Below are 19,709 nucleotides of genomic sequence, written 5' to 3' on the forward strand. Positions count from 1 at the left end.
AACACTAATGAGATGTAGACTTCCCATCATCACTTTGTTTTTTTTTTGTTTTTTTTAATAATTTTTTTTATTTTCCCACTGTACAGCAAGGGTGTCAGGTTATCCTTACATGTATACATTACAATTACATTTTTTCCCCCACCCTTTCTTCTGTTGCAACATGAGTATCTCGACAAAGTTCTCAATGCTATTCAGCAGGATCTCCTTGTAAATCTATTCTAAGTTGTGTCTGATAAGCCCAAGCTCCCGATCCCTCCCACTCCCTCCCCCTCCCATCAGGCAGCCAAAAGTCTCTTCTCCAAGTCCATGATTTTCTTTTCTGAGGAGATGTTCATTTGTGCTGGATATTAGATTCCAGTTATAAGTGATATCATATGGTATTTGTCTTTGTCTTTCTGGCTCATTTCACTCAGTATGAGATTCTCTAGTTCCATCCATGTTGCTGCAAATGTCATTATGTCATCCTTTTTATGGCTGAGTAGTATTCCATTGTGTATATATACCACCTCTTCCGAATCCAATCATCTGTCGATGGACATTTGGGTTGTTTCCATGTCCTGGCTATTGTGAATAGTGCTGCAATGAACATGCGGGTGCATGTGTCTCTTTTAAGTAGAGTTTTGTCCGGATTAGATGCCCAAGAGTGGGGTTGTGGGGTCGTATGGAAGTTCTATGTATAGATTTCTAAGGCATCTCCAAACTTTTCTCCATAGTGGCTGTACCAGTTTACATTCCCACCAGCAGTGCAGGAGGGTTCCCTTTTCTCCACAGCCCCTCCAGCACTTGTTATTTGTGGATTTATTAATGATGGCCATTCTGACTGGTGTGAGGTGATATCTCATGGTAGTTTTGGTTTGCATTTCTCTTATAATCAGCGATGTTGAGCATTTTTTCATGTGTTTGTTGGCCATCTGTATATCTTCCTTGGAGAAATGTCTATTCAGGTCTTTTGCCCATTTTTCCATTGATTGATTGGTTTTTTTGCTGTTGGGTTGTATAAGTTCTTTATATATTCTAGAGATTAAGCCCTTGTCAGTTGCATCATTTGAAACTGTTTTCTCCCATTCTGAAAGTTGTCTTTTTGTTTTCTTTTGGGTTTCCTTTGCTGTGCAAAGGCTTTTCAGTTTGATGAGGTCCCATGGGTTTATTTTTGCTCTAATTTCTAATGCTTTGGGAGACTGACCTGAGAAAATATTCATGATGTTGATGTCAGAGAGTGTTTTGCCTATGTTTTCTTCTAGGAGTTTGATGGTGTCCTGTCGTATATTTAAGTCTTTCAGCCATTTGGAGTTTATTTTGGTGCATGGTGTGAGGGTGTGTTCTAGTTTCATTGCTTTGCATGCAGCTGTCCAGGTTTCCCAGAAATGCTTGCTGAATAGACTTTCCTTTTCCCACTTTATGTTCTTGCCTCCCTTGTCAAAGATTAATTGACCATAGGTGTCAGGGTTTCCGGATTCTCTATTCTGTTCCATTGGTCTGTCTGTCTGTTTTGATACCAGTACCACACTGTTTTGATGACTGTGGCTTTGTAGTATTTCTTGAAGTCTGGGAGAGTTATGCCTCCTGCTTGGTTTTTGTTTCTCAGGATTGCTTTGGTGATTCTGGGTCTTTTGAGGTTCCATGTAAATTTTTTGGATTGTTTGTTCTAGTTCTGTGAAAAATGTCATGGGTAATTTGATAGGGATTGCATTGAATCTGTAGATTGGGTAGTATGGCCATTTTTACAATATTGATTTTCCCAACCCAGGAACATGGAATATCTTTCCATTTCTTTACATCTTCTTTGATTTCTTTGATTAAAGTTCTATAGTTCTCGGCATATAGGTCCTTTACCTCCTTGGTCAGGTGTATTCCGAGGTATTTGATTTTGTGAGGTGCAATTTTAAAAGGTATTGTATTTTTGTATTCCTTTTCTAATATTTCATTGCTGGTATACAGAAATGCAACTGACTTCTGAATGTTAATCTTATATCCTGCTACTTTGCTGAATTTATTAATCAGCTCAAGGAGTTTTGAGGTTGAGTCCTTAGGGTTTTCTAGGTATAGTATCATGTCATCTGCATACAGTGACAGTTTTATCTCTTCTCTTCCTATATGGATGCCTTTTATTTCTTTTGTTTGTCTAATTGCTGTGGCTAGGACTTCCAAAACTATGTTGAAGAGCAGTGGTGAGAGTGGGCATCCCTGTCTTGTTCCAGATTTGAGTGAGAAGGCTTTTAGTTTTTCCCCATTGAGTATTATATTTGCTGTGGGTTTATCATAAATGGTTTTGATCATATTCAGGAATGTTCCCTCTATACCCACTTTGGCGAGGGTCTGCCAAAACTGAATCAAGTAGAAACAGACCAACTGAACAGACAGATCACTAGAAATGAAATTGAAGAGGTCATAAAATCACTCCCTACAAATAAAAGTCCAGGACCAGATGGCTTCACAGGTGAATTCTATCAAACATATAAAGAGGAATTGGTGCCCATCCTCCTGAAACTCTTTCAAAAGGGTGAAGAAGAAGGAATACTCCCAAAGACATTCTATGAGACCACCATCACCCTCATTCCAAAACCAGACAGAGATACCACCAAAAAAGAAAACTATCGGCCAATATCATTGATGAATATAGATGCAAAAATTCTCAACAAAATCTTAGCCAACTGAATCCAACAACATACCAAAAAATTTATACACCATGACCAGGTTGGGTTCATCCCAGGTTCACAAGGATGGTTCAACATACACAAATCAATCAGCATCATACACCACATTAACAAAAGAAAAGTCAAAAATCATATGATCATCTCAATAGACGCAGAAAAAGCATTTGACAAAGTCCAACATCAATTCATGATCAAGACCATCATCACTTTGAATGAAGAAGAATAAGGCAAATTTTCTAAGTGTAAAGTAATATATTTTGAAATGATTAAAAAAAATAAAAAATAAATTTAAAAAATTCATATGCCTGGAAGCAAAAAAAAAAAAGTGATTAACAAAGGAAATTATTCCTATTGAATCTGACATAACACATAATTTTAAAAACATAAAAAAACTGTAGGAGTTCCCACTGTGGCACAGGGGGTTAAGAATCCTACTGCAGCAGCTTGGGTTGCTGTGGAGGCATGGGTTTGACCCCTGGCCCAGTGCCATGGGTTAAAGGATCTGGTTTTGCCACAGCTGCAGCATAGGTCACAGCTGAGACTCAGATTAAATCCCTGGCCCAGGAACTTCCATAAGCCTCAGGTGCAGCCCATAAGGGGAAAAAAATATCTATAAAAATCAAAAAGAAACAATTTTTAAAAGTATTTTATGAGTCTACATGAAATATTTTGGCTACAATGAAACAGAAGAAAGCTGCTGTAAAAGCTGAGGCTGGTCTCTGGTGACTATTTTCTCCAGCTTTTGTAAAATAATATTCCTGAATTCAGTCTCCCTGTCCCTTTTCTCTATTATTCTCTTCTTGCATGAAACAATTATTCCTTACCACATACTGATCCTTCCTCATCTATTACAGAAGCAAAATGTTTGTTCTGACTAATATAAAACATGTTTTACACTCCAATTTAAAATAACATGGTTTGGGTAAAGCTGGAATTTTTTATTTTTTATTTTTTTTTCCTTTTTAAGGCTGCACCCATGGCATATGGAGGTTCCCAGGCTAGGGGTAGAATCAGAACTACAGCTGCTGGCCTACGCCAGAGCCACAGCAATGCAGGATCTGAGCTGCGTCTGCGACCTATACTACAGCTAACAGCAATGCCAGATCCCCACCCACTGAGCAAGGTCATCCTCATGAATACTAGTCGGATTCATTTCTGCTGCGCCACAATGGGAACTCCTGGATTTTTATTTTTAAAAACTTAGCTGATTTCAAATTATTGCTAAAAAAACACATGCTTATTACAGTAGAATGTAAATATAAAAAGTTAAGCATAAAATTATCTATATTTATATATAAAAGTCTATTGCACATGACATATATTTTGAGTAATATATATTCTCACGATATATATTCATATACATACTATACACATAAAAATATTTTATAAAATCACATTATAACATATATGCTATTTTGATATCTGCTTTTTTTTATTCAGAAATATAATATGAAAATATCTCACCACCAAAAGTATTCTTGTTTATCAGTGGACAAAGCTTTGTTTTTTGTTTGTTTGTTTGTTTGTTATGATGGCTAGGCTGGGTTAATTAGGGTGTAGGTAATTTGGCACTCCCATGGCTAAAACTGCAGCTCAGCTCTTCTAGAATGAATTTAGCACTGCATTCTAAGAGCTTTGATATAATTCACTGGTGTTTAAATTTGAAAAAGTCTTTCTACTTCACATTTAGATGTGGGCAAATTTCTATTGGAAGGATACTTGTTACAATGCACTTTATACTTTCCTAAAATAATAGCAGATCAAAATGTATAACAAGAGGTGTCTTGTTAAAGAAAATGTGTGTGTGTGTGTGTAAAATATACCCATACCACATAAAAATATTCTACCATAAAATTATGTAGCTCAAGGAAGAATAGGAAAATGCTCCAACATTTAGTTCATGTACAATTTTCATACCAGTTTTGTAAAAATATTACAATCTCAGTATGCATTCTTATCCATAATACTACAAAATGGAGAATGGGACTATCCCTTAAGTATGGTTGATTTATACAGAATTTTAGAAAATGCAGACTAATGTACAGTGACAGAAAGGAGACTGGAGGTTGTCAGGGATGGTGGAGGGGGAATATCAAGAGGGAGGGATGGGGAGTTCCCACTGTGGTGCAGTGGAAACAAATCCTACTAGTATCTTGAGGATGGGGGTTTGATCTTTGGCCTGCTCAGTAGGGGGGATCCAGTGTTGCTTCAGGTAGTAGATGCGGCTCAGATACCAAGTTGCCATGGCTGTGGTGTAGGCCGGCAGCTGTAGCTCTGATTTGACCCCTTGCCTGGGAATTTCCATATGCCACAGGTGTGGCCTTAAGGAGAAAAAAGAAGAAAAAAAAAAAAAAGAAGGGATGACAAACTTTTGGGGTAATGGCAATGTGTGCTGCCCTAATTGTGGTAATGATTTCACAAGTATATGTATACCTGTATCAAATTATATGATTAAAATATATATATACACACACACACATTTTAAAATATGATTAAAAATGTATTTATGATTTGTCAACTTTGCCTCAATAAAACTGTTAAGAAAAATAAAGTCTGGCAGTACTGGGTGTTAGTGAAGAGGTGGAGCACCTGGAACTCTATACATATTTTTGGAAGAATGTCTGATACAGCTGCAATGGAAAACAGTCTTTCAATTTCTTAGAAAGTTAGACCTATGACCCAGCAGTCCCACTCCCAGAGAGAGAGAAAAACATGCCAACAACAAAAAAACTGTTCCTAAGATTACCAATGATCTTGTCACCAAATGTAATATTAGTCCTACTCTTTTTGATTCCTTAGTCATTAACAGTCCTGACCATTCACTTCTTTCAGTTCTCTTTTCTTTGTCTTCCCTAAAATACATTTTTCTTCCTACATTAATATCTCATGATAACTTTCTCCTAAGCTCCAGACTTTCATCTTCAGCTCTCTATGGACCATCCCACATGAATTTCTCAAAGATTCGGCAATGTCATTACATCCTGGTCTGAACAACATTTTACACCCATAAACCTGATGCTCTTACAGTATCTAATATCTCAGTGAATGGCAACATCACCCAACCAATTCCTTAAAACTTAAGTGGGAGTCAAGGATGCTTGATACCTCCCACATCAAAGAAATTACCAAGTTTCTTTCTTTCTTTCTTTCTTCCTTTCTTTCCTTTCTTTCTTTCTTTCTTTTTTTCTTTCTCTCTCTCTCTCTCTCTCTCTCTCTCTCTCTCTCTCTCTCTCTCTCTCTCTCTTTCTTTCTTTCTTTTTTTCTTTCTCTATCTTTTTCTTTCTTTCAGGGCTGCACCCACAGCATATGGAAGTTCTCAGGCCAGGGCTCGAATTGGAGCTACAGCTGCCGGCCTATACCACAGTCACAGCAACGCAGAATCTGAGCTGCACCTGTGACCTACACCACAGCTCACCGCAACACTGGATCCTTAAGGCACTGAGTGTGGCCAGGGATGGAACACGCGTCCCATGGACACAAGTAGGGTTCGTTACCACCGAGCTATGATGGGAAATCCTCACATATCATTTCTAAATCCCCTTCTTTCCATCTACATTGCCTCTCTTCTAATCAAATTTATCTTCACATTCACGGATTGCTGCAATAACTGGCCTCCAAGAATTTACTCTAGTCTCCGCCCAATCTGTACATTATGGTAGAGAAGATTAACATTTTCAAAATGCAAATTTGTCTTACTGCATCCCCAATCTCTCTTTTCCCCCAGCATAGCCCAATTAATAATATTTTTTTCCCCTGGTGTCTCAGAATAGTGACCAAAAATCCTTAACATGGCCCATAGGGTGCTCTTATATGGTCTGGTTCTTATCAGTTTCTCTAGGTTTTTTTCCCTAGCCCTTGGACTCTTTCTCCAGTCACTCTGGCTTTCTTTCCAGGCTCCTTTCCTCTTCAGGGATTTTACCCATACTGGTCCCTCAATATAGGATCCTCTTCTTGCTCTCCACCTTCACCTGGTTAACCCCTGCTTAGTTGTCTGATGGCAAAGGAAAGATCATTTCCTTCACTCCTCCATATTAGGTTAAGTTTGTGTCATATACTTTTCCAAAATTGACTTCTTTTACTTTCTTTGAACTGACCACATTTAAAATTATGCTTTACTAATTTGATTAGTTGCATTATATCAGCTTTTCCTCTAAAGCATAAGTTCCAGGACCAACATTTTCGTTCCTCTTTATCTCCACGGGGATACATTTTACCTACAGTAATAATTTCTCACAAGTAAGCTATGTCTCTGGAAAAGAGATCTCATCTTGATTCTCCTTAAGTATTACAGTGATGTTTCTACTCTTAACATGTCCTAAAGGATAACTGATTATTTTTAACATACAAGTATATTTGTAAGCTTTTATGAAATCTGGATCACAAATTCACCAAAAGCTTGTACTGAAGTAGGTGTCACTATCAAAACACTTGAACACTTGGTTCCAGTTTGTTATTTTCCTGTTTTATTTTTTAAAAGATGGCCTGTTGTCCTTTGATCTTGCTCTGACACCTGCACCAACCTACTTCCCTCCTCTTAAGGGGTCCCTGTAGGATCCAAGGTCATGTGGATAAAATTAAAATGGAGGTCATGTGATTGAAACTATTCTTCACAACTTCTCCCAAAACACACAGACACATACTCACACAAACACTTGGATCTGATTTTCAAAGGTCCCAATTTGGCTTTTAAATTTTATATCTCCATTTAATGGATTTTCTCACATAGACAGCACAATGAAAGGTGGCTAAACTTCGTGTTACAAAATAGTTTGTGACAGTATGCAATTATTTCCCTTTCGCTGACATTCTAGTATTTCCCTACTTCTTCAATATATTTCCAATGAACTATTTTAAAATTTTTTTTCCAACTGGTTTTTCCGAAAGGCTGCCTCATCCATCACTATGAAGTGATTAGATGAATAATACAATTGCTAAATATTCCCAGTGAAAAATGTAAACAAATAGGGGTGGAAAGTAGGAGATTCTCTGAGGAACCAGCTAAGAATCACAGAATTACTTTCCATCTGTTTCTTAGTAATATGTTTTCTGTTTTTAGTAAAGACAAAAATGTGGTCTTAGAAGTCAACAAATCCCTTGCAAAGCAAAAGAGAATTAAAATTTCTGACCTTTAAAAAGAGTATTAATTTACAGAATTTATAAAATTACAATAGGTATCAATTTTGTAAATGGGATGATATTTATCATAAAATATGAGTTTCAATCCTTAATTCTATATAATAAAAGTTATTTTTTAAATATTACATAAAGTGAAATGACTTCGAATTTCAAAAGCATGGATAAAACTTCCCCTGTTATATATCTCTACTTCCAGGAAGAGAGGCATCATAATTCTACATACATCTGGTGACTACATATCCTGAATCAACACTTAATGTTAACACACTTCAACAATAATGCAGTAATAGCATTTTAAGATAGGAAAATAAATAGTAAAAATTAATTTTTTACCCATTTCATTCTTCCCTTCTAGCACTGCAAATCAAGATAACATTTACTTGAGCAATTTCCAAAAGGACTCTTAATTAAACAACCCCAAAATATCTACCGTCTTCTTATTCTTTATTAGGTCATTATTTCTGATATAGTGCAGCCAAACTAATTTGGAATAACTACTATATTCTTAGAGCTTGAAGAAAAGATAAAGGTCAGAAGCAGGCTTAAGGAGATGGACAGAAGTCATGAGTTGAAATAAACAAAGGAAGTTCCCTTGCAGTAGGACAATTTAAAACATATGCCAATAAAATGTTCAAAGGAGTCCTACCGGGTTCCAAAGATAAACATGTACATGTTTATTCCTTGAAAACTCCACTTACCTGAAGGAATAAACTCAAATATAACATGGTTCAATGGAAAAAATACAAAAGACAACCATTTGGTACTTTATGCATTTACTAGGAATTAAAAATTTTAGTGCAGGTAGTCATAAATTCCAGCTATTAGCTGTGACTTGGGATAAGAGCTTTAGCATCAGCTGCCCCAGCTGCCTTATCATTTACAGAAATGGGAATAACTACAATACTCACTTCATGAAGTGTTACGTGACTAATACATGCAAAATTCTTAAAACCATGCCAGTCACATAGAAAATGCTCACTAAATGCCAGCTATTATTAACAGTTTTATTATTATCATCAGCATTATCTAAAAAGGCTGGGGCATTGAGGGGCTGGACATGAAAAACCCTAACCGGTAAGAAATAGCAGCAATAAATCTGTGGAAAGTGCTGAGCTTCACTTGAAAATACACTGAAAAAAGCTGAGAACACATACAGTGTCTTCTTGGTCCTCACATGGTGAGAGAATTAAGATTTTTAAATACAGGCCTATTTTTCCATATGTTTACTACTGGCTACCTTAGAGTTCAGGAGTTTGGGGAAAAAATAGAAATATGAGAAAACATATAAACACATAAAAAAATCAATCCAGAAGGCCCAGAAACAAAGAATAGAAATTGAAGGAGGTGAAGTTATTAAAGAAATAATAAAAGTTTCCACAGTTAAGAAACACTATGTATTTTCATATTAAAAGAGAACAAACTAGGGAATTTCTGTTGTGGCTCAGCAGAAATGAATCTGACTAGTATCCATGAGGATGCAGATTCGATCCCTGGCCTCACTCAGTGGGTTAAGCATCCAGCATTGCCATGAGCTGTGGTGTAGGTCACAGATGCAGCTTGGATCTGGCATAGCTATGGCTGTGGCATAGGCTGGGGGCTGTAGCTCTGATTTGACCCCTAGCCTAGGAACTTCCATATGATTTGGGTGGGACCCTAAAAAGAAAAAAAATTCTAAATGTTTCCAAAGATTAAAAAAAAAAAAAAAAAGGTATTTGTCACCTAACTATGAACTAAGGAACAAGACTCATGCTGTTACAGGTTTTTTCACTGGCTATACTAGACGCTAGGAAACAACAGAGTAATTCTTTCAAAGTTCCCCAAATCCCAAAACTCAGTGAAAATTGATTGTGGAATGTTTTCTGCACAAAAATCCTGAATGAACATTTGCTTATTTATAAGTTTTTATAATCTCTGATCTTATTAGTGAAGTCTACACTGCTATAACTAATCAATCCCCAAGTAAAAGCTTCAACAAAAGACCTTGTTTACTGCTTCAGAAGATAGCCCAGAGGCCTGCAATACCAGACTGGTAGGACAACTCTGCCATTTTCTATATACAACTTGCACCTCTACAGCTCTAGGGGTTTCTCTAGATCTTCCAACACATTCCTATCTCAACAGGAAAGAGTAAAAAGCAAGTTTAGTGTATAGCTATTCCTTTTAAGGGCATAGCCTGGAATTGGCATATATCATTTTGGTTCACATTCTTTTAGGTACAAATTTTCACATGGCCAATTCTGGATGCAAGTGAGTCTTTCTCGCCCTCACTGAGTGACCATGCACCCAGCTAAAATTTGGAAGTACAATTTCAAAAACAGAAGGGGAAATTAATTCTGGTGGAAAAGTAGCCATCTCTCTCGATGGTCTGTAAATAAATCAAAAGCTATGCAATACTCCCTAGCCTTATACAGCATTTCAGGACACTTTCTTTTTCACTGTATAGCTAATAGTGACTAGACATAGATATTGAAAACAATTATTTACTAATATGCTTTATTTATTGCAACAAAATTAATCCAAATAAAAGTCAATTGTGTAGAAGATACTATACAAGCTTCTTTGTAATAAATCAAAGCAATTCCCAGTACAAATGCAAGTTTGTGTAACACTATGAAATAAAAGTTATTTAAAATTGTAAGTTTCTTAAAATGTGCAATATAATTATTTCATGTTTATGTGGCATTTTTCTTCTAGTAGACTGTTGTATAGTTCAATTTCAATCATTTATTCATTAAACAAATATTTTTTACAGGGCTACTGTATGCCAGGTATTTTTCTAGGTATTTGGAAGAGGAAAATAAACAACAACAACAAAAATCAATATATCCTTGTCTCACAGAGCTTGTATTCTATAAGGAAAGACAACTAATAAAGATGATCAATAATTAAATAAGAAGGTAATATGTGCTATAGAGAAATGTAGAAGTTGACAGAGAAGATCCAGAGTGCAGGAACTGGGGGAAATTGGCAATATTAAGTAGGAGGGCCAGATAAACCTCAAGGGAAGTACTGTGACACACCTGAGTATCTGGAGGAAGAGAGTTCTTAGCACAGGAAGAGCCGGCATAGAGGAATTAACTTGGGAGAACGCCTGCGCGGTTCAAACAAGCAAAGAATGCCCAGAATGAAATAAAGCCAACAGGGAAAGATCTGAAGGGAATGTTCCAGGCAGAAGATCCCGAGGCTGGAAAGAGCTAGCCAGTGTGGCTGTAGAGGCGGATGAATTCTGTGAGGGAGTCAAAGGCTATCCCAAAGGCCTGCAGGCCACAGGGAAGGCTTTGGATTTTATTCTGAGTGATGTGTTAACAAGAGAATGACCTAATCTCCTTTAATCTTAAGAGTTAATTCTCACTGCTGAGTGAAGAAGAGAACATAGGAGCAACGGTGCAAGGAGGAGGCTGCTGAGGAAACCAGACCCAAAGTGCTGGCCTAAATCTGCTGTAGAGAAGTGGCTGAGGCTTACATTTTTAAGACAGAGGATTGAATGTCAGATGGCAGGAAAGAGAAAAACCAGAATGGCTCCTAGGTTTTCACCTAAGTAACCAAGTAAACTGAAGTAATATTGATGGGCCTGTTCTTATTTGTTCTGTGAAAAAATTCCCCGCATAACTTCCTGTTACATGTTTCACATTTGCATTAAAAATATGATTGAAGTAAAAGTTAGATTTTCTGTCACATCAGACGTAAAACGCCACTTTGAATCAAGATATCTGTTGTTTCATATTTCTTTTCTTTCTGTATTATATATTAAGTGCTAATTAAAAATTTAATGGATTAACTATAAATCTTCGATGAGAGGACAGAAGAATCTGGAGACTAGTTTCCAATCATCTAACATCACTGTACTTTCTGCTAAATGAGAGTGAAAATGAAGTAACCAACACTACACACCTGCTATTAAGCTGAAGAAAAGGCCATTTTATAGGCATTAAACTCCTGTGGTCTGCCAAATGTTCCCACTCACTCACCTGTTGGGAGGGTAATTACCATTCTAACATTGCTAAAGCAATAGAATATGCCTTTATCTATTTTCCTTTGGGCTGAAAATTTTTTAATGTTTTTAAAAGTTCACTTACCTGGCTCTTTATTTGATTTATGAGAGTTAGGGTGACATTACTGCATCACCTCAATCAAATCTGATAATACATTTTTTAACCTAATAAAAATTCCCTTGTAATAATAATAATAACAAGTTGATTTTGCTGTGAGGCATTTTTAATTGCATAGGGTATGGCTGTAATTGAAATGTACCCATTTTTGGTTGACATTTTAATTATCCCATTAGCCAGAAAATAGACATTAAGAAACTTTGAAAAATAATCTTTGGTAGTTTAGAACCAATTTTTTTTTCTAGCCATTCTTACAAGCATTTAATTAGTCTTCTCCTGAAATCCTTTAAACACGGGAAGATTTTCTTCAAATTCAACTCCTTTTCTGTTAATATACCTACTATTTTTCCCCTAAACTATTATTTCCTTCTTGAGTGTCTCAAGAAAAAAAAAAAAAATCTTAATAAATCTGACTCTCATCCTCAATCTAATTTTCATTTTGGATGCCTTCTTTGCCCTTGCTTTTGCACAAAGTTTCCTGTTTCACATGGTTCAGAGAATCGCAAACTTTTAAAGCTCATGGCTTTTGATCTTGACTCTGTGACCATGAAAAATGCATGAGAAATGTTATTACTATTTCTGCAAAGAGGCCCAAAAGAAACAGAAAAAGATAGTTAAGCCCTGGACCTAAACAAATTTAGGGCTTTCACCTAGGAGAGAATGGTAGCCCAGTAACTGTCAGGGAGTAAACTTTAAATGAAGCTAAACAAAAATGTTTCATGCCCAGCAAGAGGTTAATCAGACACAGAAAGGTAAAATGATCGTCACAGAAATCTTAATTACTCAAGGAGGACTGTGTGTCTTGGGGACTGATGTGGGAGTAACGTCCCCTTTGAGGCATGATACCACAACCCCTCCTACTCTGTGCTGTGGTTCTTTCTGAAAGAGCAGGGAATGTTTCGGGCTATCAAGGGCAGAAGGAGAAAGGTCATTGTAGCTATTTCACAATCTTTTTGCTTCATAATTTACTTTTAACTTTTACTGATAGAAAAAATGGACATGAGCAAGTTTACATGTGGTTTTAGTCCCTCTCAGTTGGCTGAGAGTGAGTGTATTTGGCCAGAAGGAAATCAGCTCAGAAAGGTGGCTCCAAAGAAATCTAGGATCTTACCTCCTCCCGGCTCCCTGTTATTTTGTCTTTGTCCCTTATACACCAAATTTTAACATTCAATCCTTAACCTTTTTCTTTTCTCTCAACTTTCTCCACTTCATCATACATAATTCTAAACATCTTCAGTTATAAGACACAACATTAGAAGAAAGATACATAAAACCCCATTATCAAAATGTACCCCAAATTCAAAATTATGAAAAGTGTGAAGTACAGGTAACTTGCAATCAGGGAACATAATACTGATTATGTATTAATGATTCTCAAATCTACAATTTTATCCCCATCTCTCCCTATTAATCTGCATACGAGTCATTTTCAGGGGTATATCCTGCCTCCAAAGCCTGTTTCCTCTCTTCTCTCTACTATTTGCAGAAATAAAATAAAGAGGGCTGTCATTGACTCGATATCTCTATCAAGTCACAGATATTCTTTAGCCTCCACTTCCTATGCTCTACATCCAGTCTGTTATAACACTTTGTTTTATGCCTCATATGCATTAGTTTTTTTCTTCCTAAGTTCGAGCCTTATTGCCAAATCCTAGAGTATGCAACCAGCATCTCAGGTGATGACCTTGCTTCTAGGTGGAAGCAAGGGAAATACCACAGTAAGAGCTCTCAAGTCAAATTTCCTGATTTCACCTCATGAGTGCACCACTGGACAAATTTTCTTCTTATGGTTCTTTTCCTCATCTATAGACTGAGTATAAGATACTTCCCTCATGGAATTGTTATGAATTATACAGGAAGGAATACATGGAAAGGATTAGAATAACATCTGGAATTCTAGCAAGCACACATAAGATATTAGCGACTAAGACATCATATTCCAATTCATTTGACAGAAATGCATTATCATCAGCCTTACGAAAATACCAATTAATTCAACCTTTAAACATAAATGTTTGGCAAATGTCTATTACGTACTAAGCATTTGTTCTAAGTACTGAAAATAGAACAAATTAAATTTGCTAACGGGTGAGATGGGAGAGTACAGACAATAAAGAAGAAAATAAACACGAATAGTTTATATTGTGATAATTGTTATGATCAAGATAAAACTAGATGATATGATAGACATGGAGGTCATGGCTACTTTAGGAGGTTAGAAAAAAATGCTAAAGAGGTGATGTGTCTTTTTAATAATGTCACATAAATGGTATTATACAATAGGTAAACTTTTGAGACTAGTTTTCACTCAATATAATGCCTTCCAGATTCACCCAAGTTGTTATATAATTTCTTATTTTAATTGTAAAATATATTTTAAAGAATTATTCTATTTACACAGATATTTACCATCTCTGTTTTTCTTCCTTCATTCTTGACTGTTTAATTTTCCTTTTGGTATCATGTTCCTTCTACCTAAAGAATTCATTTTAGCAATTATTTTATGACAGTTTTGCTAGCAACAACTTCTCTTAGCTTTCCTTCATCTGAAAATGTTTTTAATTTCACTTTCATTCCTGAGGGATGTTTCCTGGGTTAACAGTTCTCTTCTGAAAGTACTTTAACATTTTTGCTCAACTTTCTTCTGGGTTCTAAGAAGGAAAAAAAAATCATCTGAGTCATTGTTCCCTAAGAATACTTGGTCATTTTTCCTGGGTACCACTGAGAGTTTTTTCTTTCAATTTCGTTTTCAGCAGTTTGATCATGATGTGTCCAGGCTTTAATTTCCTTGGGTTTATCATGTTTAGTGTTTCTTGAACTCCTGAAATCTGTAGATTTATATCTTTAGGCAAAATTTAGTAGTTTTCAGTCATCATTTCTTCAAATACTTTTTTAACACTATACTCTTTCTCTTCTTCTGCAACTCTGATGACATGAATGTTATGTTCAATGTCAATTCCATATGCAAACTTTTGCAGTAAATTGACATCTGTCACATATGTGAGCAACTTAGTGGGTAGTTTGGACCTGGGTGGTCACTGGTGGTCTGTTAGTTCTCAGTATCCTTTGGTATGTGTTTAGGATCAGATACACAAATTTAGAGCTTAAGAGTGAGACTAGGAGCTTATAAACAACTTTATGGTCTCCCTTTTCTAAGCTCCTTCTCCTTTTTGTCCTTGACTAGAAAGCTGAGGTTTTAATTACCCCACTCTTCTGCACACTTTCTGTGACTATGTGCATGTCTGGGGCAATGAGCAGTATAACAAGGAGAAGAAAATCAACAGGGGCTTATTCCACCTCTTTGAAGCCATAGCTCCTCCAATTAAAAGGGAAGGACCCCTCTCCCGCTTTGAACTTTCAACCATGCCAGACTCCTGCTGCCATCACTGATGCTGCTGTTTCCACAGTCACTGAGGGTTTGTATGGAAGTTAGAGTATGAAAGAACTAAGAAAATAAATAAATGTGGGATATCCCCCATTCTCTCCTATATTTACAGGCCCCTATCCCATTCTCCAAAATGGAAGTAGAGGTTCTCTTGAAATTTTGTCTGCACCCTGATGCCCTCTTCTGGTGTTTAAGCTGCCTTGCATCCAGGCCAGAGCATACATGACAAAAATAGGAAACTCATTGCCAATTTATCATGTGTTAAATTCTGGTCTTCCCCAACTGCTCAGCCACTACTTATTTTTCAAAGACTCCAAATGAATCATTCTCCATGAATTCTGTCCAGTTTTACAGCTATATTTGATGAGATATGCAAGGTAGAATATACCTACCCCAAATCAAAACTCTTACTTCATATCTTTTAATAATTAATTTTCAAAAAATTCATCTCCTTGCTGTTGACTTGGATAAGCATTCAGTTTCTTAATACAGGAATATAAGATATGGCCACAAGAAAAAAAAATGAAGAGAGAGAGTTCAGAGGAACAAGTGGATTTTAGTTCCAAGAGTCGAAGTGATAATGTAGGCTAAGAGTTCTAGGTCAAAAGGCTAATCTATGACCATGTGCTCCTTGCAACTGGAACTAAAGCATAATCATTCCTGTGTATTCAGCACCCAATGTAAAGGGATATAATGGCACTTACCAAGCATTTTTTTTTTCTTATCGGGTTAGTTCAAGAGATTGTAAAGAAATATCAAGTAAAATGTGTTGCCAGAATTTCTGGGGTATTTTTTTTCAACCAGAAAATAATTTACCAAATCATATTACCATCTATGAAACATTTCTACTTCTACCCTTTATCATTTATGCCTGAGACTTGGCCTAAAAGACTTTGTCAAATAACTTCTTGAAGCAGACATGTGTACTTTGCATGTGGTTTTCCTAATCTAGAAGGTCTAGAGCTTATTTTTAAAGGAGATGGGATTAATTTTGGAAAATGTGCATTTAATGAAAACATTTTGGCTTCTAGAGATGATGGTATCTATTGAAGATTACCCACTAGATTTTAAATTATCCCTTCAGGGGAGTTTCTGTTGTGGCTCAGCGCTAACAAATCCAACTAGTATCCATGAGGACACAGGCTTAATTGCTGACCTCACTCAGTGTGTTAAGGATCTGCTGTTGCTGTGAGTTGTGGTATGATGTTATGTCACAGACAAGGCTTGGATCCCATGTTGCTGTGGCTGTGGTGCAGGCCGGAACCTACAGTTCCAATTCGACCTCTAATCTGGGAACTTCCATATGCCATGGGTGCGGCCCTAAAAAGACAAATAAATAAATAAATAATCCCTACAAAAATTTTACAGAAGTTTAATTATGGTTTACTGAAATTGCAGTATTCTGTCATTGCTGAAAATATGAACAATTCTGCAAATTCTACCAAACATACAAAGAGGAACTTATACCCATCCTCCTTAGACTTCTTCAAAAGGTTGAAGAAGAAGGAACGCTCCCAAAGACATTCTATGATGCCACCATCACCCTAATTCCAAAACTAGACAAAGGTACCACCAAAAGAGAAAACTATATGCCAATATCTTTGATGAATACAGACGCAAAAATTCTCAACAAAATTTTAGCCAACCAAATCTAACAACATATCAAAAAGATCACACACCATGACCAGGTGGGATTCATCCCAGGTGCACAAGGATGGTTCAACATACACAAATCTAACATCATCATAAACCACATTAACAAAAGAAAAGTCAAAAACCACATGATCATCTCAACAAATGCACAAAAAGCATTTGACAAAGTCCAACATCCGTTCATGATCAAACTCTTACCAAAATGGGTATAGAGGGAACATACCTTAACATAATCAAAGCCATTTATGACAAACCCACAGCAAATATAATACTCAATGGAGAAAAGCTGAAAGCCTTCCCACTAAAATCTGGAACAAGACGGGATGCCCACTCTCACCACTCTTATTCAACATAGTATTGGAAGCCACAGCAATCAGACAAACAAAAGAAATAAAAGGCATCCAAATGGGAAGAGAAGAGGTAAAATTGTTACTGTATGCAGATGACATGATACTATATATAGAAAACCCTAAGGACTCAACACAAAAATGACGTGAACTGATCAACAAATTCAGCAACATAGCAGGATACAAGGTTAACATTCAGAAATCAGTCACATTTCTGTATACTAACAATGAAATATTAGAAAAGGAATATACAAAAATAAAATACCTTTTAAAATTGCATCCCCAAAAAACCAAATGCCTGGGAATACACTTGACCAAGGAGGTAAAAGACTTATATGCTGAGAAGTATAAAACATTCATCAAGGAAATTAAAGAAGATGTAAAGAAATGGAAAGATAGTCCATGCTCCTAGTCTAGTTTGGAAAAATGAATATCGTAAAAATGGCCATACTACCCAAAGCAACCTACAGAGTCAATGCAATCCCTATCAAATTACCCAGGACGTTTTTCACAGAACTAGAACAAACAATCCAAAAATTTACATGGAACCTCAAAAGACCCAGAATTGCCAAAGCAATTCTGAGGAAAATAAACCAAGCAGGAGGCCTAACTCTCCTAGACTTCAGGCAATATTACAAAGCCACAGTCATCAAGACAGTGTGGTACTACTACCAAAACAGACATACAGACCAATGCAACAGAATAGAGAACCCAGAAATAAACCCAGACGTCAATGGTCAAGTGATTTTCAACAAAGAAGGCAAGAATATAAAATGGGAAAAAAACAGGTTTTTTTGGCAAGTTTTGCTGGGCAGGTAAATCAATGAAACTAGAACACACCTCAAACCATGCATGAAAATAAACTCAAAATGGCTGAAAGACTTGTATGTAAGACAAGATACCATCAAACTCTTGGAAGAGAACATAGGCAAAACATTCTCTAATATCAACCTTACAAATGTTTTCTCAGATCAGTCTCCCAAAGCAGCAGAAATAAAAGCAAAAATAAACCAATGGGTCTTTTTTAAGGAAAGTTTTGTCTGGATATATGCCCAGGAGTGGAATTGCTGTGTCATATGGTAGTTCTATGTATAGTTTTTTAAGGTACCTCCATACTGTTCTCCATAGTCGTTGTACCAGCTTATATTCCCACCATCAGTGCAGGAGGGTTCCCTTTTCTCCACACCCCCTCCAATACTTGTTATTTGCAGTCTTACTAATTATGGCCGTTCTGACTGGTGTGAGGTGGTATCTCATGGCAGTTTTTGCTGTGCAAAAGCTTGTCATTTGATTAGGTCCCATTGGTTTATTTTTGCTTTTATTTCTGTTGCCCGGGGGGAGTGGGAGGAAGTGGTAGGGATTGAGAGCTTGGGGTTAATGGACACAAATTATTGCTCTTGGAATGGATTTACAATGAGATCCTGCTGTGTAGCACTGAGAAATATGTCTAGATACTTATATCACAGCATGACAATGGGAGAAATTTTATGTATACATGTATGTGTAACCAGGTCCCCATGCTGTACAGTGGAAAAACAAAAAACAAAAACAATGGGACCTAATCAAACTGACAAGCTTTTTGCACAGAAAAGGAAACCATAAAAAAACAAAAAGACTACTTACAGAATTGGAGAAAATAGTGTCAAATGATGCAGCTGACAAGGGCTTAACCTCTAGAATATATAAGCACCTTGTAAAACTCAACAGCAAAAAAGCAAACAATCCAATGGAAAAATGGGCAAAACACCTGAATAGACATTTCTCCAAGGAAGATAGAGAGATGGCCAATAAGCACATGAAAAAAATGCTCAACGTCCCTGATTATTGGAGAAATGCAAATCAAAACTACTGTGAGATACCACCTCACATCAGTCAGAACGGCCATAATTAGTAAGTCCACAAATAACAAGTGCTGAAGGGGGTGTGGAGAAAAGGGAACCCTCCTGCACTGATGGTGGGAATATAAACTGGTACAATGACTATGGAGAACAGTATGGAGGTACCTTAAAAAACTATACATAGAACTACCATATGACACAGCAATTCCACTCCTGGGCATATATCCAGATAAAAATTTCCTTTAAAAAGACACATGTACCCATATATTCATTGCAGCCCTATTCACAATAGCCAAGACATGTAAACAACCTAAATGTACATCAACAGATGATTGGATTAAGAAGATGTGGTATATATACACAATGGAATACTACTCAGCCATAAAAACAAACAAAATAATGCCATTTGTAGCAACATGGATGGAACTAGTGACTCATACTGAGTGAAGTCAGTCAGAAAGAGAAAGACAAATACCATATGATTTCACTTATATCTGGAATCTAATATATGGCACAAATGAACCTTTCCACACAAAAGAAAATCATGGACTTGGAGAATAGACTTGTGGTTGTCAAGGGGGAGGAGG

The sequence above is a fragment of the Sus scrofa genome, chromosome 8 (assembly GCF_000003025.6).
Source record: "Sus scrofa isolate TJ Tabasco breed Duroc chromosome 8, Sscrofa11.1, whole genome shotgun sequence".
Taxonomy (NCBI): domain Eukaryota; kingdom Metazoa; phylum Chordata; class Mammalia; order Artiodactyla; family Suidae; genus Sus; species Sus scrofa.